Source organism: Heterodontus francisci, chromosome 8 (assembly GCF_036365525.1).
Source record: "Heterodontus francisci isolate sHetFra1 chromosome 8, sHetFra1.hap1, whole genome shotgun sequence".
In the NCBI taxonomy this organism is placed as follows: Eukaryota; Metazoa; Chordata; class Chondrichthyes; order Heterodontiformes; family Heterodontidae; genus Heterodontus; species Heterodontus francisci.
In genome coordinates, this window is record NC_090378.1 from 60,438,867 (window position 1) to 60,466,048 (window position 27,182).

Consider the following 27,182-nt stretch of genomic DNA (forward strand, 5'->3'; position numbering starts at 1 on the left):
TTTCATTCCTCTCTGCGATTCCAACCCTATCCGTGATTTCACTCTTCTCCACGACTTCACTCGTCTCCGCAATTTCACCCCTACCCGCCGTTTCACTCATCCCCATGATTTCACCCCTACCCATGATTTCACTCCTCTCCGCGACTTTCCGCCTACCTGCGATTTCACTTCTCTCCGTGATTTCACCGCTCTCCGTGATTTCACGCCTACCCGCGATTTCACCCATTCCCGTGATTTTCCCCACCTGCGATTTCACTCCAGATTTCACCCCTACCTGTGATTTCACTCCTCCCTGTGATTTCACGCCCGATTTCATCCCTACCCACAATTTCACGTCCACCCCCGATTTCAGCCACCCCAAGCAATTCCAACCTTCCACCCGCACAATTCCAGATTCCCCCACGAGTTCAGGCCACCCTGCTGTGATTTCAGGGCCCACAATTCCCGACTCATTCCCCCCCATCCCTGGTCAGCATTTCTCATATTTTATGTCTTCAAGATCTTTTTACACAGCATATATAGTGCAAGAGAAGCCCCTCTATCCCTGGGATCAAGTTGTGTCAGCATACAATCCCAGAGATAGAGAGGTTTCCCAGTCACTATGCAAGCTGGGTAAAGAGATCTCCATTACAAAAAAGCCATTTCTTTTCACCCTCTGCCACTTTGCACTTATCTATGTGTCCAGTGCTTTAAGTTGCAAATGGACTTGCTGCATGTCCGTGCTTTATAAATTGTGAGTGTCTGTGGTTTCAAGAGGCAGTTTGTATCTATTATAAAGTAAGCTACTGGCAACTGTCAGAAAACATTTTCTGCAGGTGTCTGTTTTTTGCAGGTGTTCATTTGTACAGGTTTCAGTGGCTGGATTTTATTTCAGCACCGGGGTTCCTGGTGGTGGGCTGGAAGGCAGGGGTGACCTTGCCTCTGCTCTGCATTTGGTCCCTCAGCCAAATTCAACAGCGGCCAGGTGATTAACTGCCTGCCCTCGGGGTTGCTGTCCTCTTTAAGGGACAAGATCCCGCCCCAAGAACTATCAGCCCATCAGAGGGCCAGCAACTCAACAGTCCCAGCTGCGCCACCAGTAGTGGTGGCCACTGCTAGTACTGCAGGGGGTCCAGAGCAGTGAAGATGGAGGCAGCCCTGAGACCAGGGTAAGTGGAGTCAGGGTCACCGGGTGTCTCCACGTTGTAGCAGGCCCCTCCGACATTGGCCTAATTTGCCTCCCAGTGGACTTCCCGTCTGCAACAGTGCCCACCATTGACAAAATGGCATGGGTGCAGGACAATTTTAGGCACACTGCCTGACCTGACCCAGATTATTTTGTTTGCCTCCCAGCCTGTCTCCAAGAGCTGAATAAAATCCAGTCCAATGCATATGCAATCTGCCCCAAGGGTTTCTTCAACAGTCACAAGCCAAGGTTGCTATGGGTATCCTAGGGTTTCCTAGCAGCCAGCCAACCAAACAGCCAGCCTAGCCTGATCCTTCACATAATTGTAGCCCAAGAATTAGTGCAAAATGAAGGTATCATGGCTGCTGCTCGGACATCACACATAAATCTATATTATTCTGTTCCTATGGTCTGACATTAAGTGCACAATATTGGAATGAAAGCTTTTCCTATTTGTATATACCAAGGGGTTGTTGCTAATGACTCCATGTGCCTCATTAATGTGTCCGGCACTTTTGGAAAAGCAGCTGATAATAGTACAGCAGTCTCTCATGCTGTTGTTTCCTTTCCATAGGGAAAGTGATTAAAGAGTTTTCTGTAGCAAACAAGGTTTCAATAGACTGAATGTTGTCACCAGTGGAATAATCTGGTCATATGGAAATTGAATGCTCTGGCAACCAGTCCCCATGGCCGATCTTGTCCGGAGGTCAAGCTGAAGAGTAATTTTGTGCCAGCCTCTCTCATGAAATGTAGACAGTGAGGTCCCCTCAGATAAATCACGTAAGCATGCTCAGACTGAAGACTTGTTCCTTGGAACAAGGCTGAATGGTCACCAGACACCTGAGGAGGAACTACACCTGCCTTTGTTCCTCCAGAATGAACTCTTCCTCCTGTTCCAAATGCATCATTGGGATACCCAATGGAATTCCCGTGCTGAGCACTGTACTTGTCGCTAATGAAGGAGTTGCTGTCAGCAACAGTGCAATGGGAAAAGGATTCTTTGTGAAAGCAATTTCACAATACAAAAGTAGAGCAGCAAATATCAGCAAACAGCAGCAGAAAGTAATTCGCTGAAGGTAATGCACCACAGATGGTGCAGAAACAGCAATATAAAAATGGCAACTAAAGGAGGGCTTGCAATGCAGTCAATCACACCTTCAAATCCCAGAAGAGCCCATTTCAGATGGGTGATCGGTGCTGTAAGAGAAAACTGCTGAAAAAGAAGGCTCAGACTTCAGTTTACATAAAGATGATTATAAACTCAAGGTATAATAAGGCCCTTGTATTCTCTGCATCAAACCTTCAAAAAGTAGAAAAGAATTTGTGTCGGCAAGTTTGGCATTTCACACATTGAATGCTCAGAACTGAGTCAGCAACATATGCTTTTGGAATGTCATTTCCGGTGCCTAACTCGATGTCGGGTGGTCCGTCTGGTTTCATTCCTTATCGACTTTGTAACTGTTTCATACAACTGACAGGAGGAGCAGGCTCCACAAATATCCCCAATCTCAACAATGGGGGAGCGCAGCACATCAGTGCAAAAGACAAGGCTGAAGCATTTGCATCCATCTTCAGCCAGAAGTGCCGAGTGGATGATCCATCTCGGCCTCCTCCTGAGGTCCCCAGTATCACAGATGCTAATCTTCAGTATCACAGATGCTAGGCTTCAGCAAATCCGACTCACTCCATGTGATATCAAGAAATGCTGAAGGCACTGGATACTGCAAAGGCTATGGGCCCTGACAACATTCCGGCAATAGTACTGAAGCCACGCCCCTAGCCAAGCTGTTCCAGTACAGCTGCAACACTGGCATCTACCCGGCAATGTGGAAAATTGCCCAGGTATATCGTGTGCACAAAAAGCAGGACAAATCCAAACCGGCCAATTATCGGCCTATCAGTCTACTCCCGATCATCAGCAAAATGATGGAAGGAGTCGTTGACAGTGCTATCAAGCAGCACTTGCTCAGCAATAACCTGCTCAGTGACACTCAGTTTGGGTTCCACCAGGGCCAATTGGCTCCTGACCTCATTTCAGCCTTGGTTCAAACATGGACAAAAGAGTTGAACTCCAGAGGTGAGGTGAGAGTGACTGCCCTTGACATCAAGGCAGCATTTGATCAAGTATGGCATCAAGAAGCCCTAGCAAAACTGGTGTTAATGAAAAGAAGAGGGAAAACTCTCCACTGGTTGGAGTCATACCTAGCACAAAGGAAGATGTCTGTGGTTGTTGGAGGTCAATCATCTCGGTCCCAGGGCATCACTGCAGGAGTTCCTCAGGGTAGTGTCCTAGGCTCAACCATCTTCAACTGCTTCATCAATGACCTTTCCTCCAATATAAGGTCAGACATGGGGCTGTTTGCTGATGACTGCACAATGTTCAGCACCATTTGTGACTCCTCAGATACTGAAGCAGTCTGTGTAGAAATGCAGCAAGATCTAGACAAAATCCAGGCTTGGGCGGATGAGTGGCAAGTAACATTCGCACCACAAAAGTGCCAGGCAATGACCATCTCAAACAAGAGAGAATCTAACAATCTCCCCTTGACGTCCAATGGCTGAATCCCCCACTATCAACATCCTGGGGGTCACCATTGATCAGAAACGGAACTGGACCAGCCATATAAATGCTGTGGCTACAAGAGCAGCTCAGAGGCTGGGAATTCTGTGGTGAGTAACTCACCTCCTGACTCCCCATTGCCTGTCTACCTACAAAGCACAAGTCAGGAGTGTGATGGAATACTCTCCACTTGCCTGGATGGGTGCAGCTCCAACAACGCTCAAGAAGCTCGACATCATCCAAGACAAAGCAGTCCACTTGATTGGCACGCCAACCATCACCTGAAACATTCACTCCTTCCACCACCAACGCACCATGGCAGCAGTGTATACAATATACAAGAGGCACTGCAGCAACTCATCAAGGCTCCTTCAGCAGCACCTTCCAAACCCATGACCTCTACCACCTAGAAGGACAAGGGAAGCAGATGCATGGGAACACTACCACCTGCAAGTTCCCCTCCAAGCTACACACCATCCTCACTTGAAACTAGACCGCCGTTGCTTCATTGTCACTGGGTCAAACTCCTGGAACTACCTTCCTAACAGCACTGTTGGTTTACCTACACTCCAAGGACTGCAGCGGTTCAAGAAGGCAGCTCATTACCACCGTCTCAAGGACAATTAGGGATGAGCAATAAATGCAGGCCTAGCCAGCGACATCCACATCCCACGGACAAATAAATAAAAATGATCAATTCTTCTGGAATGCGTGGATAGCATAGAATTGGCCTTATTGTTCCACTATTTATGAAGGTTGAAAAATGATTTAGGAAGCGACGAGGAGAAATAACAGCCAGGCAAAAATGTGATAGGAAGACAAGGCGTGAAATGGAATCAGAAGGCAATTGATGGATGGCAAAGTAAACGTACAGCTGCTGAGGTTGAAGTCAGAATTGTCCTGTGCATTACTTCAGGGCACTGTCTCCAGAGGACAGTATTGCACCTAGCCTTTGAGGAATGATGCCAAGCTCAAGGGACTATACAGTACATGGGTGCCATCTTTTACTCTCTATACACTGGGAAACTATGGCTAGAATTTTTCTGAGGCAGCAGAAGTCCCACTGTTGGGGCCAAAAGCAGTAGGTGACTCCGCTTCGGTGGGCATCAAGACCCAGGGCTGCATTTTGCCAGTGGCAGCCAATTAAGTGGTTGCCGCCGGTGCTGTCATCCAATCATAGGGCTGGCAGCTCAGCAGCCTTAGCAGTACCACCACTAATGGTGGCCATTGCTGAGGATGCAGCTGCAGGATGAGGGCACCTCAATGGCTGGGTGCCCTCGAAGAGGGTAAGTGGAGTTGCGGGCAGACAGGCCCCAGCAATGGAGGGGGGATGTCGCTCGGGACAGGCGGCGTCGTTGCCTTGGGGGCGGCCATTGCCACTGGCCCCTCCATGGGCCATGAAGCGCCCCTAAAGGAGGGCACCCCCACCACCTGGAGTCCACAGGGAGGCCTCCAGCTTTAACTGAGCAGACTCCCCACGCAACGGTGGGCCCTCCCAACGTGGGCAAAATGCCCGTGGAGGCAGGAAGGGGCCCTTAATTGGCCATTTTAGTGGTTTAATTGGCCTCCCAGCAGGCGGCCGATCTGCCAACTATCCTGCCACTGGCAAAATAGAATGGCAGCGGGAAGGCGTCAGGCACCTTCCGATCACCCCCCCACCCTCCCCCAATTTCTGTAATGCAGTGACCAGAACTGTGCACAGTACTCCAGCTGTGGCCTAACTAGTGTTTTATGCAGTTCTAGCATAACCTCCTTGCTTTTATATTCTATGCCTTGGCTAAAGGAAAGAATCCCATATGCCTTCTTAATAAGCTTCTCTACCTGTCCTGTTACTTCAGGGATCTAGAACATAGAACATAGAACATTACAGCGCAGTACAGGCCCTTCAGCCCTCGATGTTGCGCCGACCTGTGAAACCATCTGACCTACACTATTCCATTTTCATCCATATGTCTATCCAATGACCACTTAAATGCCCTTAAAGTTGGCGAGTCTACTACTGTTGCAGGCAGGGCGTTCCACGCCCCTACTACTCTCTGAGTAAAGAAACTACCTCTAACATCTGTCCTATATCTATCACCCCTCAACTTAAAGCTATGTCCCCTCGTGTTTGCCATCACCATCCGAGGAAAAAGGCTCTCACTATCCACCCTGTCAAACCCTCTGATTATCTTATATGTCTCTATTAAGTCACCTCTCCTCCTCCTTCTCTCTAACGAAAACAACCTCAAGTCCCTCAGCCTTTCCTCGTAAGACCTTCCCTCCATACCAGGTAACATCCTAGTAAATCTCCTCTGCACCTTTTCCAAAGCTTCCACATCCTTCCTATAATGCGGTGACCAGAACTGCACGCAATACTCCAGGTGCGGCCGCACCAGAGTTCTGTACAGCTGCAGCATGACCTCGTGGCTCCTAAACTCGATCCCCCTGCAAATAAAAGCTAACACACCAAATGCCTTCTTAACAGCTCTATTAACCTGGGTGGCAACTTTCAGGAATTTATGTACCTGGACACCAAGATCTCTCTGCTCATCTACACTACCAAGAATCTTCCCATTCGCCCAGTATTCTGCAATCCTGTTACTCCTTCCGAAGTGAATCACCTCACACTTTTCCGCATTAAACTCCATTTGCCATCTCTCAGCCCAGCTCTGCAGCCTATCTATGTCCCTCTGTAACCTACAACATCCTTCGGCACTATCCACAACTCCGCCGACCTTCGTGTCATCCACAAATTTACTAACCCACCCTTCTACACCCTCATCCAGGTCATTTATAAAAATGACAAACAGCAGTGGCCCCAAAACAGATCCTTGCGGTACACCACTAGAAACTATACTCCAGGATGAACATTTACCATCAACCACCACCCTCTGTCTTCTTTCAGCTAGCCAATTTCTGATCCAACGCACTAATTCACCTTCAATCCCATACTTCTGTATTTTCTGCAATAGCCTACCGTGGGGAACTTTATCAAACGCCTTACTGAAATCCATATAGAGCACATCCACGGCTTTACCCTCATCCACCTGTTTGGTCACCTTGTCAAAAAACTCAATAAGGTTTGTGAGGCACGACCTACCCTTCACAAAACCGTGCTGACTATCTCTAATGAACTTATTATTTTCAAGATGATTATAAATCCTATCTCTTATAACCTTTTCCAACATTTTACCCACAACCGAAGTAAGGCTCACAGGTCTATAATTACCAGGGCTGTCTCTACTCCCCTTCTTGAACAAGGGGACAACATTTGCTATCCTTCAGTCTTCCAGCACTATTCCTGTTGACAATGACGACATAAAAATCAAGGACAAAGGCTCTGCAATCTCCTCCCTAGCTTCCCAGAGAATCCTGGGATAAATCCCATCTGGCCCAGGGGACTTATCTATTTTCACACTTTCCAAAATTGCTAACACTTCCTCCTTGTGAACCTCAATCCCATCTAGCCTAGTAGTCTGTATCTCAGTATTCTCCTCGACAACATTTTCTTTCTCCACTGTAAATAGTGACGAAAAATATTCATTTAACACTTCCCCTATCTTCTCCGATTCCACACACAACTTCCCACTACTATCCTTGATTGGCACTAACCTATCTCTAGTCATTCTTTTATTCCTGATATACCTATAGAAAGCCTTAGGGTTTTCTTTGATCGTATCCGCCAATGACTTCTCGTGTCCTCTCCTTGCTCTTCTTATCTCTCCCTTTAGATCCTTCCTGGCTAGCTTGTAACTCTCAAGCGCCCTAACTGAGCCTTCACGTCTCATCCTAACATAAGCCTTCTTCTTCCTCTTGACAAGCTCTTCAACTTCTTTACTAAACCACGGCTCCCTCGCTCGACAACTTCCTCCCTGCCTGACAGGTACATACTTATCAAGGACACGCAGTAGCTGCTCCTTGAATAAGCTCCACATTTCGATTGTGCCCATCCCCTGCAGTTTCCTTCCCCATCCTACGCATCCTAAATCTTGCCTAATCGCATTATAATTTCCTTTCCCCCAGCTATAGTTCTTGCCCTGCTGTATATGCCTGTCCCTGCCCATCGCTAAGGTAAACCTAACCGAATTGTGATCACTATCACCAAAGTGCTCACCAACTTCTAAATCTAACACCTGGCCGGGTTCACTACCCAGTACCAAATCCAATGTGGCATCGCCCCTGGTTGGCCTGTCTACATACTGTGTCAGAAAACCCTCCTGCACACACTGGATAAAAACAGACCCATCTAAAGTACTCGAACTATGGTATTTCCAGTCAATATTTGGAAAGTTAAAGTCCCCCATAACCACTACCCTGTTACTCTCGCTCCTGTCAAGAATCATCTTTGCTATCCTTTCCTCTACATCTCTGGAACTATTTGGAGGTCTATAGAAAACTCCCAACAGGGTGACCTCTCCTCTCCTGTTTCTAACCTCGGCCCAGACTACCTCAGTAGACGAGTCCTCAAACGTCCTTTCTGCCGCTGTAATACTTTCCTTGATTAACAATGCCACACCCCCCCCTCTTTTACCATCTTCTCTGTTCTTAGTGAAACATCTAAATCCTGGAACCCGCAACATCCATTCCTGTCCCTGCTCTACCCATGTCTCTGATCTGTGGATGTACACGCCAAGGTTCCTCCGTTCCTCTACATTTCTCAGTGTCCTACCATTTATTGTGTATTCCCTTGCCTTGTTTGCCCTCCCTAAATGCATTTCGTCACACTTCACTGGATTGAATTCTATTTGCCATTTCTCTGCCAACCTGACTCATCCACTGACACCCTCCTGCAGTCTGCAGCTTTCTTCCTTCCTATCAACCAGATGACCAATTTTTGTATGATCTACAAACTTCTTAATCATTCTCTCAACATTTAAGTCTACATCATTGATATATACCACGAGAATATAAATGCCTGAGCCGCCCACATCCCAAGAACAAATAAAAAAAATTAGGATAGTTGAAATCCCCTACTATTACTGCCCACTTGTATCTGCACTACTCAGCAATTTCACAATATATTTATTCTTCTACCTCTCTCTGACTGTTTGGCAGTCTATAGTAGGATTGCCCCTTTTTTGTTTCTCAGTTCAACCCATATGGCCTCATTTGATGATCCTTCTAGCATTTCATCTCTTCTTACAACTGTAGTTGCTTCTTTAACAAATATTGTGATTGCCGCTCCTTTTTTACCCCCCTTCCTATTTCATTTGAAAACCCTATAACCTATGTTAAGCTGCCATTCCTATGCTTCTCTAAGCTATGTTTTTGTAATAGCAATGATATCATATATCCAAGGGTGTGTCTGTGACCTCAGCTTATCTGCCTTATTCACTAGACTCCTTGCATTGAAATATATGCCACTGATCACTGAACAACTCCTTTGTTGTCTATTTTCTAGCCTTTGTTTTGTCTGCCCTCCATAGTTGCTAATTTCTTGCCTTCCATTTCCAGCTTTGCTTCTCTCCCTTCTGAATCTACACTCATGTCCCCATTCTCCTGCCAAGCTAATTTAAATCCTCCCCAACAGCACGTGCAAACCTCTCAGCCCTGTTGAGGTACAAACTGTCCAGCTTTTACACGTCTCATCTTCCTCCAGGACTGCTCCTAAACCCTCAGGAATCTAAAGCCCTCCCTCTTGCACCAACTCATCAGTGAGATGCATGCAGTATCCTCTATTTCTGTACTCACTCGTGTGTGGCATTGGGAGTAATCCACAGATTACTATCTTTGCGGTACTACTTTTTAATTTCTTTCCTAACTCGCTTATATCTGCCAGGAGTACTTCATCCCTCTTTCTACCTATGTCACAGGTAACCGATATAGACCATGACCTCTGGATGTTCACCCTCTCCTCTCAGAATGCTCTGCAGCCACTCAGTGACATCCTTGACCCCAGCACCAGGCAGGCAACATACCATTGTGGAGTCATATCTGCAGCCATAGATACAGCTGTCTATTCCCCTAACTATTGAATCCCCTATCACTAGTGCTTTTCTGATGTTCCTCCTCACCCCCTGTACAGCTGAGCAACCAATGGTGCCTTCGACTTGGCTCTGGCTATACACTTCAGAGGAACCATCACTCGTATTTAGAACTGAATATCTGTTAGAGAGTGAGATGCGCTCAGGGTCTCCTGCACCACCTGCCTGGTTCTCCTTGTTTGTTTGGCGTTCACCCATTCTCTCTTTGTTGGCACACTCTTAAGCTGTGGGTTAACTACCTCCAGAAATGTGCTACCCACGTAGCTCTCAGCCTCATGGATGCACTGTTATGATTCCAGCTACTGCTCAAGTTCCAAAACCTGGATCTCGAGCTGCTCCGATTGACAATACTTCCAGCACCTGTGGTTGTCCAAGACACAAGAAGCATCCTGAACTTCCCACATGGCACAAGATGCGCATTCGATGGGACTGAGGTGTCCTGCCATCATACCTCTATTAATTAGACCACTAAATTTACTAGATATAAATACTAATTACTTTATCATAGGAGTATATGACAACTTAGTTGGCAATACCAACAGTTGACACAGAATTGCCACCCGCATTTTTTCCCATGTAGGTTGTTCGTGGTTACATGTAGTATGAATTCATGGAATTAGGCAACACAGCTGAAAACCTGCAACATGAAAAAATGTGCTTAAGACTTCCAAGGTCAGAGGCTAGATTCACGCAATCATAGTTTGTTAAATGGTACAACAATCGCAAATAAATTAAACCATGAATGCTAAATCTTAAAATTGTAAATGCAAAATATAAGTTAAGTAAAAAAATTCTATTGTCAGTGAGCCTCAAAATTTTCAAACTCTTGGAGCTGGATTTTAAGAGCCTGCTGCGATAGGGCCGCATGCCAAACAGCCGCTGCAATCTCAATCGCAGCGGCTCATTTCAGCTGCCTGAGCACAGGCGCTAGCGCCCTTTTTAAAGGGCAGCCAGCCCTGCTGCCCAATTTAAATTTTTAAATTCCTACCCCCAAAAATTAAATAAATAAAATTTTAACACCCCTTCCACCCCCAGTAACAATTACAGTAATTATTTGCCCTTCCCCCCAAAACACTTAGCTTTTACATTTGACCTTCCCCCCCCAACTGCACAAAGTTTAAGGTTCAACCCATTCCACCATCCCCTACATCCATTATGTATATTTGACCCCATTCCCATCCTCTCTCCCACAGTGACAAACTAACCTCCTCCCCACTCCTCACCAATGTGCCGCCACGTTTCCCCGGATGGGGATCTGAAAGACGAGAGTGCCAGCCACTGCACCGAAGATCGCGGCGGGCCCTCAAGATCGCAGGTAAGTCCATGTAAATTTATTAATTTTATTCATTTGAATATTTAAATTGTGGTCCCGTCTCCCAGTGGCGGAGTGCTCGCTGCAGGGAGGATTGGGCTGTGCTCTCCCGACATCAAAGTCCGTGGCAGGCCTCATCCGGAGTCATCTCCAGGTCCACCCCAGCCAATGGAACCCGCGCCTGGAGGAGAACAAAATCCAGCCCTTGAGGTTTTCAGATGCCACAGAAAGATAGGCATCAGTATGTAAGACCACAGTACTCAATTCTAAACATTTCTGCGGTGCAATGAGTCATATTCAGGTTAGTCAGAATGCACTTTGAAATTAAAGGTTAATAAAGTTGCCTTGTTTGATAGGTGTACTCCATACATTGAAAAGATCAGTTTACTGGGTTTAACCAGAGAAAAACCAACACCAATTCATCAGAACAAAAGCAAAATACTATGGATGCTGGAAATCTGAAACAAAAGCAGTAAATGCTGGTAAAAGCCTGGCAGGTCAGGCAGCATATGCTGAAAGAGAAATAGAGTTAACATTTCAGGTCGTGACCTTTCATCAGAGTGGAAGATCATGATCTGAAACGTAAATTCTTTTCTCTCTTCACGGATGCTGCCTGACCTGCTGCGTATTTCCACCATTTTCTGTTTTTGTTACTGATTCATCAGTTTTGTAATATTACAATTTAAATTTGTGTAACTTTTTTTTCATTTTTGGCATTAAAACATAATTTTACTTTAAAATATTAATCTTTCTGTTTAATTCCCTCCATGACCTCACCTCTCTACCTTTGTAATTTTCTCTAGCCTTAAAACCCAAGACCCACACACTCTTCATTCCTCTGACTTCAGCCTCTTGTACAACACCATTCCTTCACCCCATCATTGAACGGTGTGTCCTCAGCTGTCTAGAACCCATAGTCTGGAATTCCCTCACTAAACATCTCTGTTTCCCCACTATCATCTCTTCCTTTAAGACCATCTTTAAAACCTAACTTTTTGCCAAGCACTTGATTGCCACTCCTAATCTCCCCTTGGAATCTGCTTTGCTTTATGTCTTTGACTTATGCTTGTGAAGTGCCTTGGGACATTTTTCTACATTAAAAGTACTGTAAAAATGCACATTGTTGTTGAATATGTGAGTGTTAAAAAATACAACCTACCCTTGTATCAGTACAGAAGGTAAAGTTTGACTGATCATTCATGCTCATTAGGTATTCAATAGATTTTCAATCTTTTTGATGGACTGCTGGTCTGCCATGGCCAAGACATTGCTGTGGAGCTTCTGTGGATGGTGGGGGAGGAGCACTTCCTCATTTTCTTGTCCGTTTTTTTGTCCATGATCCAAAATCTTCAGTAGAATCACCAAGCACAATAATTGTAGCTGACTCCCTGCATTTCCAGGCTAAATGAGTGGGAATATCATTCTGCCTATTTTACAGAGTACCACTTAGAATTGGAGTGGAAAAGCATTCTGCATGTTCATAAGATCAAAAACACACCTGTTTGAATTTAGCACTGAGAATTAAACTGCCTGGGCAGATTTAATTTACACTGGATTGATGCTGACAGAATTTACAACTAAATAAATGGGAAGGATAAGGTGAATAAATTACCAACTGAGAAAATACTGTACAAATATCACACAGAGCAAAATCATACCCCATTTGCCTCTGTTTTAAATAATGTCTCATAAATTATGGTTATTTGCATTAGCACTTCTAAACGTAAGTAAGAATATTCAAAAGGAATGTTCGTTTTTTAATTTATTGTAAGAATATTCATTTTGGAACTATTATTTTTATAACATCTAAGGGAAAGTAAGGTCTTGGAGGAGTACTATCTGCTCAACATACTCCCCATCTCTGTAAAATTATATTGTTATAAAAATTAATATTATCAGTCAATATTTTTCTGAGTGATAGGGAAGCGTAATTTGCATCCCAGAGTAGTTCCAGTCAAGTTAATGGTGGGGGTGGGAGGAGGCACCACCTTGGCCTTTACTAGCTGCCTGGTCCAGAGAAACACTCTACCAATAGACTATGCAGCATTATTCTGCTGGGAGAGCCTCTGGACTGAATTTTATGCAGCTGACAGGGGTCCCAACAACAGGCCAGAAATGTAAGGGGAACCCTGCCTTGGCCGTTTAGGGAATGCCTGGCTGCATTTAATGGCACTCAGGCAATCAGAGGGCTGGAAGCTCAGCAGTCCCAGCAGTGCCACGGGGAGCGGTGGCCACTGCTGGGGCTGTAGTAGGCCCAGGACCAGAAGCAGCCATGGAGACTCGGAGAGCAGGTAAGTGGGGCCAGCTTGCCGAGGCCAGTCAGACAGGCCCCGGCGAGGCATGGGGTGGGAGGTGGGTTGTTGAGGATGGGGGGTGGGGGGAAATGTTGGCACAGGGCGGCCTTTGCCGCCGGGGTTCTCCGTGTGCCACAGATTGCCGAAGCAGGAGTGACCCTCACCCCACCACCAGCCCACATGGAGGCTGCGTGGTGTTACTGGGCAGCCTCCCCACATGGCGGACGGCCTCCAGCTGCTGGTAAAATACTAGCAGCGGATGAGCCCCTTAAGTGGCAACCAATTGACCACTTAAAGGCCTCAGTTGGCCTCTGGGCGGGAAGCCCATCCTCGGCATTCCCTGCCCCAGAGTAAATTGAATGGCATCGGAAAGCTAACGGGTATTCCACGGCCTTCCCCCACAATTTTATGGCCTGCCACGCCACCCTGCCCATCCCTAGGCGGCTGATAAAATCCAGCCCTCTGTCTGCCGCTCAGGTGGCTCCTCCACAACAATGACATTAACAGTAGCTAAGGTGAAAACAAGACCTAAAATGTTTTCATTAATCTAGAAAACCAACGAACTTTTATAACTGGTAAAATGCAAATCCAACAATAACATTCAAATGGTGAGTAACACTGACACAAATGAGGGTGTGGTATTTGAACTCAATTTTCTGAAGTTAGCTCATTATCATAATTGTGAATTGTTCCAGATGTAGAATTGGATATGTTCAGGAAGTACACCCATTATGCAAAATTGCATGTAAGTGAAATTTAAGGTGTGAAAACAATTAAAAGGAAATGTCGCAAATGTAACAAATATTCTTGAAAGCCTTTGGAGTGATGGAACCGACTGGCAGCTTTTTGTAAGGTTTTTTAGAAGATTGTGGGTTTATGTCCCACCCTAGAGACAAAATCTAGGCTGACACTCCAGAGCAGTAATGAGGGAGTGTTGCATTACTGGAGACGCTGTCTTTTGGATGAGCTGTTAAACCGAGGCCCTGTTTGCCATCTCAGGCAGACGCAAAAGATCCCACAGCATTATTTCGAAGAACAGCAAGGGTGTTCTGTGTCCTGGCCAATATTTATCCTTTAATCAACATCACTAAAAGAGATTCTCTGGCCATGATGATACTACTGTTGGTAGGACCTTGCTGTGCACAAAATAGCTGCTGCAGTTCCTACATTACAACACTTCAAAAGTACTTAATTAGCTGCAAAGTGGTTTTGGTCATGAAAGGTGGTATATAAATGCAAGCCTCTCTTTAAAAGGAGGAATTTGCAGGCAAAGATGAGGGATAGGAAGCCCAACATGCAGGTATGAGCAAGGGATAGAACAGCCCAGCTTTGAATATCATGTTTCGTGGCTATTGAAGTGGAAGTGAGTCTGAGGAGTTTGTAAATGCACGGCAAATTCCTCATAAGTCAACACTGCAGCATCCATGCAAGGATGCGTGGCTAAGTTTCAGGCCATTATTTACCACTACTGTCACAAAATGTGTCAATTCTATGTGCTGTGTGGTAGTTGCATATATCCTTGCAGCAGTTGACACAGCTCTGCATTTTACAGTCTGATGGCCGGGACCTGGTGAAGATAGTTCCCCATGGTTGTTGCAGGTTGATGCAGTAGATCCTGCAGATATCATTTGTGGTTAATAAATGTTAATGGGTTTAAAGAATTATTACATAGTTTACAGCAACTATATATTCCTTCAAGGCACAAAAACCCCAAAAGTAAAGGCAGTCAACTGTGGCTAATAAAGGAAGTTAAGGATTGTATAAGATTAAAAGAAAGGGCCTATAAAGTTGCCAGAAATAGTAGTAAACCTGAGGATTGGGAGGATTTTAGAATACAGCAAAGGAAGACCAAGAATCTTATAAAGAAAGGGAGAATAAAATATGAATGTGAACTAGCAAAAAACATAAACACTGAATGTAAAAGCTTCTATAGGTACTTAAAAAGGAAACGTTTGGCTAAGACAAAAGTGGGTCCATTACAGGCAGCGTCAGCAGAATTTATAATGGGGAATAGAGAAATGGCAGAGAAGCTAAATGATATTTTGTGCCTGTCTTCACTGAGGAAGATACAAGAAATCTCCCAGAATTCGAGATCCATGGGACTAGGGAGAATAAGGAATTGATGGAAATTAGTATTAGTAAGAAGATTGTATTGGAGAAATGGGGCTGAAGGTTGATAAGTCCCAGGACCTAATATTCTACAACCCAGAGTCTTGGAAGAGTAGCTATGGAGATAGTGAATCTATAGATTCTGGAATGGTTCCTGCAGATTGGAAGGTAGCCAATGTCACCCCACTATTTAAGAAGGGAGGGAGAGAGAAAACAGGGAACTATAGACCTGTTAACCTTACATCAGTAGTAGAGAAAATGATAGAATCTATTCTAAAGAATGTGATAAAAATGGAAACTTGGATAATAATGATCTTATTGAGCATAGTCAACATGGATTTATGAATGGGAAATCATGTTTGACGAACCTGTTGGAATTTTTTGAGGATGCTACTAACAGAATTTGCAAAGGGGAGTCGGTGGACGTACTATACTTGGATTTTCAGAAGGTTTTTGATAAAGTCCCCCCACAGGAGGTTGGTTAACAGAATTAAAGTACATGGAATATACTAGCATGGATTAAGGATTGGTTAAGAGGCAGAAAACAGAGAGTAGGAATAAAGAGGTCATTCTCAAGTTGGCAGGCTGTGATTAGTGGGGTACCGCAGGGATCAATACTTGGGCCCCAGCTATTCACAATATATATCAATGATTTGGATGTGGGGACCAAATGTAATATTTCCAAATTCACAGATGACACAAAACTAGGTGGGAAAGTGTTTTGTGAGGAAGATGCAAAGTGGCTTCAAGGGGATTTGGACAGACTTAGTGAGTAAGCAAAAACATGGCAGATGGAATATAATGTGGGAAAATGTGAGGTTATCCGTTTTGGTAGGAGGAATAGATGTGCAGAGTGTTTCTTAAATGGTAAGAGATTAGAAAGTGTATATGTACAAAGGGACCTGGGTGTCCTTGTCAATAAGTCACTGAAAGCTAACAGGCAGGTGCAGCAAACAATTAAGAAGGCCTTTATTGCAAGAGGATTTGAGTACAGGAGTAGTGAAGTCTTGCTTCAATTGTATAGAACTTTAGTCAATGACCGCACCTGGAGTAGTGTGTGCAGTTTTGGTCCCCTTAACTTATGAAAGATATTATTGCCACAGAGGGAGTGCAACAAAGGTTCACCAGACATGTTCCCGGGATGGCGGGACTGTCCTATGAAGAGGGATTGGGAAAACTGGGCCTGTATTCTCTAGAGTTTCTAAGAATGAGAGGTGATCTCATTGAAACCTAAAAAATACTTAAAGGGCCAGACAGGGTAGATGCAGGTAAGATGTTTCCCCTGGCTGGGGAACCAGGGAACACAATTTCAAAATAAGAGAGAAGCCACATAGGACAGAGATGAAGAGAAACTTCTTTACTCGGAGGTTTGGGAATCTTTGAGATTCTCTACCCCAGAGGGCTGTGGATCCTCAGTGATTGAGTATGTTTAAAGCAGAGATTGACAGATTTCTAAATACCAATGACATAAAGGGATATGAGGATAGTTTGGGAAAAAGGCATTGAAGTGGATGATCAGCCATGATCGTATTGAATGGCGGAGCAGGCTCGATGGGCTGAATGGCCTTCTCCTGCTCCTATGTTCCTATGGCATCTTAGGATATGTGGCCAATGAGGATACATAGAGTATTGATTTCCCCGGAATACCTTTTTCCACTCAGAACCACTGAAAGCATGACCTGCTGTGATGGGGGTATCCAATATTATGGTTAATCAGACATTCATATATCTTTATAATGCCTTTGGGGCTGCTGTCCCAGCCTGCTTTGGGAAGAAGAATTTTCACTAGACATGAAAACTATTTGTTTCCCAAAGCAAGATGTATTACTCCAATTCTGCAGATAAGGTTGTGATAATACGAGTGGGTGGGCACAGGGCATCCCTTCTGCAGCATAACTTGGCTCACATACCTCAGTCTTAATTCCTTCAAACACCTCAGATAGGATATTTCTTTTGAGGACCAAGAACACATTTTATAACAAATGTCATGAGAACCTAAGTACCTGAAGAACAAAATTAACTAAAACATTTAAGAAATGGCTGGGTTGAATACATTTATCTTTGACATACTGTATTTTTTCACAGAATTCAGAATGCCTATCATCACTTAGCAACCCTGAATGTCCATTTCACATGCACATGATTTAGTACTGTATGCTGTGCCCTGCCTCTGAACTAATACTGAAATGAGTTTCCTCCCATTTGAAATTGGCACTCCTTATAGCTGCATTCCCCATCCACGGGAAATTGCATGTGATGTATTGCGGGTGGAGATCTAGGATAATGGATCTCTGCCCACCTTTTCAATTAGGATCATCTGAATTACTCACAAATAGGGCAATTCCAATTGGAAAATCTAGATTATGTTTTTATAACCAATTTTGTTTGGAGAATTGTAGGTAATACTTTGAGAAAGTCCTCCTTTCAACTTTGCATCCGCTTTAAGAAACAAATTAACGGTCTGTGCACTTCTCTAATTCTCTTTAATAATATTCACTAGCAATAATTTATCACTGCAGAATACTGCATAAAAGAAAGCTTTCAAAATCCACATGGCCTATCAGTGTCCTTAAACATATGAATCAAAAACTTATTTTTGTGCTCATCAGGATAATTCAATGGGAGTACATAATTGAATGTAAATTTTATTGTTCCTAGAACTTTAATTTTGGCCAGTTCTGCCACATGATAGCTAAGGAAAACATGCCTGTTATTGCAGGCCAGCTGTAGAAGGATAGTGAACAAATGAGTAACAATCTAAAATTGCCCAATAGACAATTCTTCCAGAATGTGCTATCTTAGCTGCAAAAAGCCACATGAGCCAAAGCATTCTCAATGTAACACATTCTCAATTGGAGATTAATAATATTTGGAATAGTCAATATAGTTTCCCAGGCAACCGCATATCCAGTCACAGCCGCTCAGACACAATTAAGTTCTGAAATCAATTTTCTAGGCAGAAATATAAATTTGTAAATTTGGTAAGATTCTTTTCTGCCAATCTAAAATCAGATACATGTTTCCTCTTGATTCAGTCTGCAATTGGCAAGATGACAAGTGCCAGTCATCAAAGTGCCAATTGCGATTTGTTGTATGAAAATTTGGATAAAATGTGATAACTATTTTCTCAACTTTGATTGGTGAGAACAATAACTGGCCAATAATCCATCTGCTTTATAAAAAACAGAAGACAGCAGGGCGGTTACAAAATTTATAATTCTGATATATTGAACTGTAAAGGCAATGATTTAAATATTTATATACTGAATAAAGCTTCTGCTATTCGAACAACATACCTTTGCCCCAATCTTAAAATAGTGCATTACCCTCTCTTATGTGGTTTTTTTTACACTCCCTGGATCAGGCAGTGCATCTTCAAATAAAATTGACATTTTAGTGATCATGTGTCTGGAATTGTAGGCTGTAAGCCCACACCTACTCAGAAATGCGAAGATATTGGGAAACTTAATTTCAGGTTAGACCCTCTCCAATTAGCAGAAAAACAAAGACTTTCATTCCATCAGTCAGGTCTGGAAGCAAATCCATGCCAAAGAGATGAAAGGTAGCGTGCTCCCTCACAGTGCTATCCCAATTTTTTAAATAAAATGTAGAATGTTTAGTTATTGAATCATAGAATCATAGAATGGTTACAGTGCAGAAAGAGGCGATTCAGCCCATCATGTCAGTGCCAGCTTTCTGCAAGTTCAACTCACCTAGTCTCACTCCCCCACCTTTTCCCCGTGGCCCTGAAAATATTTTCTCTTCAGATAATTATCAAATTCTCTTTTGAAAGCCACGATTGAATCTGCCTCCACCACAACCTCAGGCAGTGCATTCCAGATCCTAACCATTCGCTGCATAAAATAGTTTATCCTCATGCCACTGTTGCTTCTTTTCCTAATCACCTTAAATCGGTGTCCTCTGGTTCTTGATCCTTTCACGAATAGGATCAGTTTCCACCTATCTACTCTGTTCAGATCCCTCATGATCTTGAACACCTCTATCAAATCTCCTCTCAATCTTCTCTTCTCCAAGCAGAAGAGACCCAGCTTCTCCAATCTATCCATGTAACTGAAGTTTCTCATCCCCGGAAACATTCTCATGAATCTTTTCTGCACCTTCTCTAAAGCCTTAACATTGTTACGACCAGGTGAGAAAGGTATCTAGGAGTCTCAGCCTTCACCTGATCTTACTGGAACAGGATTTAATTTTTTAACACACTGTGTTTTGAGCTCCCCCTTTGGTGAATCCTTGTTCACCACTTTCCAATTTTAAGGCAAATAAATGAGCACAAACAGACTTTCTTAGGTTTAAAGAAGAACAGTTTAATTTATTAAAACTTAAACTCTAATTTGGTTAACGCCTACAGATACACGCCGTGCCCATGCTAGCATGTGCAATACGCACATGCAAATGAAGACAGAAAAGAGCAGAAGAAAAATAACGGAGAGGTTTGAGGCAATCTCTGAAGAGGAGTTTTTGTTACTGTGTTTTGAGCTCACTGTAGTCTTTGTTTGTAGGTATATCTTACTTTTCACTGGGGCCCAGTATTCTCCTTAATCCTTGTTCACTGTAGGAGACTTTTCTCTCTCGGGGTTCATATATCTTCAATGGATCTTGGAGTTCTGTGAGAAAGAGATGGAAGCAGACAGGAGAGAGATGTTCTCAGTCCTGGAGTCAGGAGCTTTCTGTCTTCAAACACTGTTTCTCCAATTTAAAAAAACTCCCCTATTTGACCAGCAGGTGGTCATGTGACTGACTGGTTGGGCCAGGTCTCTTCTGCGTATTTGGAGCATCTTAGCAGTCAACCTGGAATGCTAGCTTCTCCACCTTCAATGTCTGGTAATCAAAAGTCCATTGTGGATTAAATTGGAGCAGGGAGTGGCCCCTTTGTCCTTTCCAAGTACTGTCTGTTAATATGCAAATGTCATTCCATTCAAGGGTCTGGTGTTTTTTAAAAACAAGTTTTTTCTTTACTCCAGTAACAGTTTAGAAAATCAATGTTCATGTGGTGAAATTAATGTGCCTCATTCTTGGTAGGTGGTGGGCTTGCTTGACAACATCCTTCCTAAAGTGTGGTGCCCAGAACTGGACACGATATTCCAATTGAGGCCAAACTAGTGTTTCATACAGATTTATCATAACTTCCTTGTTTTTGTACTCTATGGCCCTATCTATAAAGCCTGATCCATGTGCTTTATTAACCGCTCTCTCAACCTGCTCCGCCACCTTCAATGATTTGTGCACATATACCCCCCCAGGTTCCTTTGCTCCTGCAACAACTTTAGAATTGTACCCTTCATTTTATATTGCCTATCCTCATTCTTCCTAACAAAATGAATCACTTCATACTTCTCTGAGTTAAATTTCATCTGCCACTTGTCCACTCATTCCACCAGCCTGTCTATGTCCTTTTGAAATTTAACACTATCCTCCTCACAGTTCACAATATTTCCAAGTTTTGTGTCATCCCCAAATTTTGAAATTGTGCCCTGTACACCCAAGTCCAGGTTATTGATATATATCAAGAAGAGCATGGGTCCTAACACCGACCCCTGGAGAACCCCGCTATAAACCATTCTCTAGTACATGAAACAACTGTTCACCATCATGCTCTGTTTCATGTCTCCATGCTGCTACTGTCCATTTTATTCCATGAGCTCCAACTTTGCTCACAAGCCTGTTATGTGGCACTATATCAAATGCCTTTTGGAAGTCCATGTACACCACATCAACCACATTACGCTCATCCATCCTCTCTGTTACCTCATCAAAAAACTCAAGCAAGTTAGTTAAACATGATTTGCCCTTAACAATCCGTGCTGGCTTTCCTTAATTAATCCACATTTGTCCAAGTGATCATTAATTTTGTCCCAAACTATCGTTTCTAAAAGCTTTCCCACCACCGAAGTTAAACAGACTGGCCTGTAGTTGCTGGGCTTATCCTTTTCTGAACAAGTGTGTAACATTTGCAATTCTCCAGTCCTCTGGCACCACCCCTGTATCCAAGGAGGATTGGAAAATTATGGCCAGTATCTCCATAATTTCCACCCTTACTTCCCTTAGTATCCTTGGATGCATCTCATCCAGCTCTGGTGACTTATCAACTTTAAGTACAGCCAGCCTATTGAAACCTCTTTATCAGTTTTTAGCCCACCAAGTATCTCAACTACCTCCTTTTTCACTATGACTTCGGCAGTATCTTCTTCCTTGGTAAAGACAAAAGCAAAGTACTCATTTAGTATCTCAGCCTCATGCATAAATCCCCACTCCTCCGTTTACCACCTTTTTGCTATTTATATGCCTATAGAAGGCTTTTGGATTTCCTTTTATATTAGCTGCCAATATCTTCTCATACTCTCTCTTTGCTTCTCTTATTTGTTTTTTCACTTCCCCTCCAAACTGCATTCCCTTCATCAACCTTCTCTATTACTTCATCAAAAAATTCAATTAGTCAAGGAGGATCTACCTTTTACAAATCCGTGCTAGTTATCCTTAATTAACCTAAACCTCTCCAAGTGCTGTTGATCTTTTCCCTAATTATTGTTTCTAAAACCTTACTCACCACTGATGTTAAACTAACTGGCCTGTAGTTGCTAGGACTGTCCTTCCACCCTTTCTTGAATAAGGGTGTCACATTTAAGAACATGCTTAGAGGCACAGGGCAAGGCTGGAATACTTAATGTGCACTTTATATCGGTGTTTACTAAGGAAGAGGGATCTGACAAAATATTGGGAGAATTGGAGAGAGTAGAACCAATGGATAGGTTAAAAATTGAGAGGGAGGGGGTACTGGAAAGGCTAGTTATGCTAAGGGTAGATATGTCACCTCGTCCGAATGGCTTGTATCCCAGTTTGTTAAAGAAAGTGGGGATTGAGATAGTAGAAGGGCTTGCCATAATCTTCCCTAGATATGGCGGAGGTGCCAGAGGATTGGAGAGTGGCAAATGTCCCGAAGAGGCTCCATTCCACCTCTTTACATGTTGGTAGAAGATTTTTGGGTTCCCTGTTATGTTGACTGTCATTCTATTCTCATATTCTCTCTTTGCCAGTCTTACTTTCCTCTTCACCTCCCCTCTTAACCTATTGTATTTGACCTGGTTCTCACTTGAGGAATTCACCTGACATGCATCATTCATTCTCTTTTTTTTCATCATAATCTTTATCTCTCTCGTCATCCAAGGAGCCCTGTTTCCCTGTTTTTGGTTCCCTCAGCTTTTGCCCTTGTTGGAATGTACCTAGCCTGTACCTGAAGCATCTCTTCCTTAAAGATAACCCACTATTCTGTTACAGTTTTTCCTGTCAGTCTTTGGTTTCATTTTATCCTGGTTAGATCCCTTCTCATCACATTGAAATTAGCCCTCTTCCAATCTTGACATTCTACCTTATATCATTCCTTGCTTTTCTGCATTACGAGTCTAAACCTTATGATACAATGATCACTCTTACCCAAGTGCTCTCCCAAAGACACATGGTCCACTTGGCCCACCTCATTTCCCAGCACCAGATCCAGCAATGCCTCCTATTTGGTTGGGCCGAGAACATACTGATCAAGGAAGTTCTCCCGAACACAATCCAGAAATTCCTCCCACTCCTTTTCCTTTCATCTTGAATTATCCCATTCAATATTTGGATAATTAAGGTCCCCCAATAGCATCACTCTAGAGTTCTTGCACAACTCTGTGATTTCCCTGCAGACTTGCACAGACATGCACAGAAGCCCTAATTTAGACCTTATTACAATTGCCCTTACTCTGATCCACCTAATACATTGGTATTTCCTACTCTAGTCTATTGGTCTCTCCCAGTTTATTATGCACCTTGATTTTCCTCTCTAGTATTACCTCCTGGTTCCCATACTCCTGCCAAGTTAGTTTTATCTTAAGCAGTCTCATTTTGAACTTTGTTGTTCATGATTTGTATCTTATGGTGGTATTGTAAATATTTCTGTTGAAGTCATCAAAATGACTTCCAGCTTTTAACAACACCCTGACAGGAAACAGTGAGGTAGAAATTGAACCTTGTTGCCCCAATTTGATGGCCAGAATATGGGGGCAATTTTATGAGGCTATATCCGTATCCCAAAGATGCCAGAAATACACCCAAATTTATATTGAGTCAGTCGATTTTTCAGGCATTGTTAACGACCAGGTCCTATTAAATTTCTAGTTGCTAATGACATCAAGGGATATGGGGATAGTGTGGGAATATAGAAACATAGAAAAATAGGAGCAGCAGTAGGCCATTCAGCCCTTTGAGCCTGCTCTGCCATTCAATACGATCATGGCTGATCATCCAAACTCAGTACCCTGCACTGCTTTCTCCCCATATCCCTTGATCCCTTTAGCCCTAAGAACTATATCTAACTCTTTCTTGAATATATTTAATGATTTGGCCTCAACTGTGGTAGAGAATGCCACAGGTTCACCACTCGCTGGGTGAAGAAACCCCTCCTCATCTCATGGTGTTGAGGTAGATGATCAGCCATGATCTAGAAAGACAGAGCAGGCTCGAAGGGCTGAATGGCCTAGTCCTGCTCCTATGTTCCTAAAACAGGTGTCAAGCCCCTTATGTATGTTAATGAGAGGCCAAACATTTGCTTTAGGACTGTGTTATTGAAATGGAAGTGACCTGAGTGTAGCAGGCACTGGGCCTGCTCAGCTCAGGTTTCCCTGCAGTAGATGCAGCCCTAAAAGCAGTCGCCTAGAAAAGATGAGCTTTTTAAAAAATAAGATACCAGGTTGGGCACTTCTGAGAACTTTTGCTGACCCATGATCGTCCACTTCCTGTTCTCCTTCCCTAACCAACACTTCTCTGAAGACCACTGCCAGCAAGTTAGGCTGCCTAAACTGGATGCCTTGACATGGCTAAGTTTCCTGTGGAGGTCTGACAGGTGCCAACTGCTCATCATAATTATTCAAATGAGATCAGAGGTCCAAACTTGATGCAGCTTTGGTCGACCTGTTCAGGTTTGGGGATTGTTCCCTGTGCCCTGTTCATCTTGGCTTCTGAATGCATGACTGAATGAGTTTCTATCCCAGCAGGTTTTCCACTGAAAAACTTAGCACATCAAATGAAGGGAGGTATTTTATTCTAAAATAATATATTATTATTTATTGCGATATTTATTAACCTGTCTACATTGCATACAGGATACTAGATTAGTGTCTGTGGATTATAATTGAGTAATCCAACTGAGAGTTCAGATGTCATCCAAAACTGTGGAAGCCAAATTCATGGAACTGTTCATTAAATGAACTTCAAGTAATTTCTTGTGATCTTCTGACAGGTGTTTGGTGCTATTTTTACGATATGAAGGCTACATTTTTTAATGGCAGCTGCTTCTTTTAATAATGCATATCACTGCCATGATGCAGGACATCATAAGCTAATAGAGCATTAGGCATGAGCTCTAATTTCATTTTGGGTGGTGAAATATATAAGATTTTACATTCCCTGATATAATTTTTTAGCTAGTAATAGGAATCCATGGGATCTAACACTTAGACACACAAATTCGCTAACGTTCAGTGAAATAATGCAAATTTTAAAAACATGAAAGGAAATCAGTAAATGCTGGAATTACATAAGTGAAGAAAGCTAGGTTAAAATTTCAGATAGGACTATTAGTCAAATTTGTTTTGATGAAGGGTCCCACCAGATAAGAATGTAAGAACTATTAGAAATCTGGCAGATGAATATAATGTGGGAAAATGTGAAGTTGTTCACTTTGGCCGGAAGAATAAAAAGCAGAGTATTACTTAAATGGAGAACGACTGCAGAATTCTGAGGTGCAGAGGAATCTAGGTGTTCTAGTGCATGAGTCACAAAAAGTTATTATGCAGGTACAGTGAGTAATAAAGAAGGCTAATGGAATGCTATCCTTTATTACAAGAGGAATTGAAAATAAAAGTAAGGATGTTATGTTTCAATTATACAGGGCATTGGTGAGACCACATCTCGAATACTGTGTGCAGTTTTGGTCTACTTATTTAAGGAACGATGTAAATGCGTTGGATGCAGTTCAGAGGAGGTTTACTAGATTAATACCTGGAATGAGCGGGTTGTTTTATTAGGAAAGGTTGGACAGACTGGGCCTTTTTTCACTGGAATTTAGAAGAGTGAGGGGAGATCTAATTGAAGTATATAAGTTCCTGAATGGTCTTGACAAGGTGGATGTGTCCCCTTGTGGATGAGTCCAGAACTAGGGGGCACTGTTTTAAAATTAGGAATCGCCCTTTTCGGACAGAGATGAGGAGAAAATCATTTCTCTTATAGGGTTGTGTGACTTTGGAACTCTCTGCCTCAGAAGGTGGTGGAGGCGGGGTCATTGAATATTTTTAAGGCTGAGGTAGATAGATTCTTGTTCAGTAGGGAATCAAAGGTTATCAGGGGTAGATGGGAGTGTGGAATTCAAGACAGAAACAGATCAGCCATGATTTTATTGAATGGCAGAGCGGGCTCGAGGGGCCGAATGGCCTACTTCTACTCCTAATTTGTATGTTCGTATTAGGAACAGGAATCTTGGAACAATATTGTGAGATCAAAAATTCCACCCACATCACACAGCACAGTTATATTCCCAGAGCAGCAGCAGCACCAGCAATAGATCAGAACTGAAAATGGCTATGATTGGCGGGTCAGAAAGTGGAGTAAAATTATTCTGTGAGGACTGCACAATTTTCACAGGACAGTACAGCACCAATGATGAAAAACACAAGTGTAATTTTCTAGTGGCCTCAGCCATGAGGTAAAATCAAATATTAAGATAGTGCTTCATGAGTTAAACTGTGTAAGATTACATTGGCCACACATTATTCTTATTGGAATGCCAGTATGTTTTCAATTTAAGTTTCAATTGATTGAGGCAAAGTTCGTACATATCGTTGTTTTAGCCCAGATTTTAGCCAATGTGGGAGTGCTGTGTTGCAACCACCAGAAACCCAATATTGATTTGTCGAAGTACATTTTAGTTTATTTTATTGATAGGCTACCCTTGGATTATTGAACCAATGATAGATCCAAAATGCTTCTACCCATTGCCCTTCCAAACTAAAGCAAAATATTCTCTGGGTCAGCCAGCTGGAGGGAGCCTGAAACAACCTCACACAAATATGTCGGAGAACCTCCTGTACTTGAGGCATGAGGCCAGGAATTCTGTTTCATTACAAGAACTATATATAGCTACAGTACCAAGTCACAAATCTGCATTATATGATAAACAGCACGCAAGTACAAAATATCCCATTTTAAATTCCCCAAATAAACACATGCATGTTAACAACTGTTATTGCATACCGATTTTGGAGTAGTTGTTGAATGTTAAATCCTCAAGTCCAATCTGTTTCCAGAAGCAGTTATTCCAGCCTGTTCCTGCAGAGTATGTCCATTTACAAACCAAAGTACAGAGAGATCTAGAAGAAAAGGCAAAAAAAATAGTTACTGCCTATAGCTCACTGGATTCATTAATATAATTTGAACAAATTGCTTACCAATTCAGTCCTTTCTTTTACAATATTAAAGAGGGGTTCTATGCTGTTATTGATAAAATGTAATACAATGTAACATATTCAATGAAAATTTGTAAATCATTAGGGATGCAAGATTGGTTCACATAGCGCCACTATGGAAGCTTTGTGCCGCTTACTGAGTGTGGGCAATGCTGCCGGTCATTTTCTGCACATCCCACGCAGCCTACGTGCAGAAGAAGGGTGCACATAATTGTATCCCCTCCGTGCGCCAGAAGAACTTGAACTGATGCTATCCTGAAATCACA

The 27,182-nt window shown here is 43.0% G+C and overlaps 1 protein-coding gene across 1 annotated transcript in view; it reads right to left on the reverse strand.

Moving 5' to 3' along the window:
* fggy (FGGY carbohydrate kinase domain containing) overlaps positions 1–27,182 on the reverse strand; it is a 478,711-nt gene that overhangs the window by 294,471 nt on the left and 157,058 nt on the right. The window lies entirely within an intron of this gene.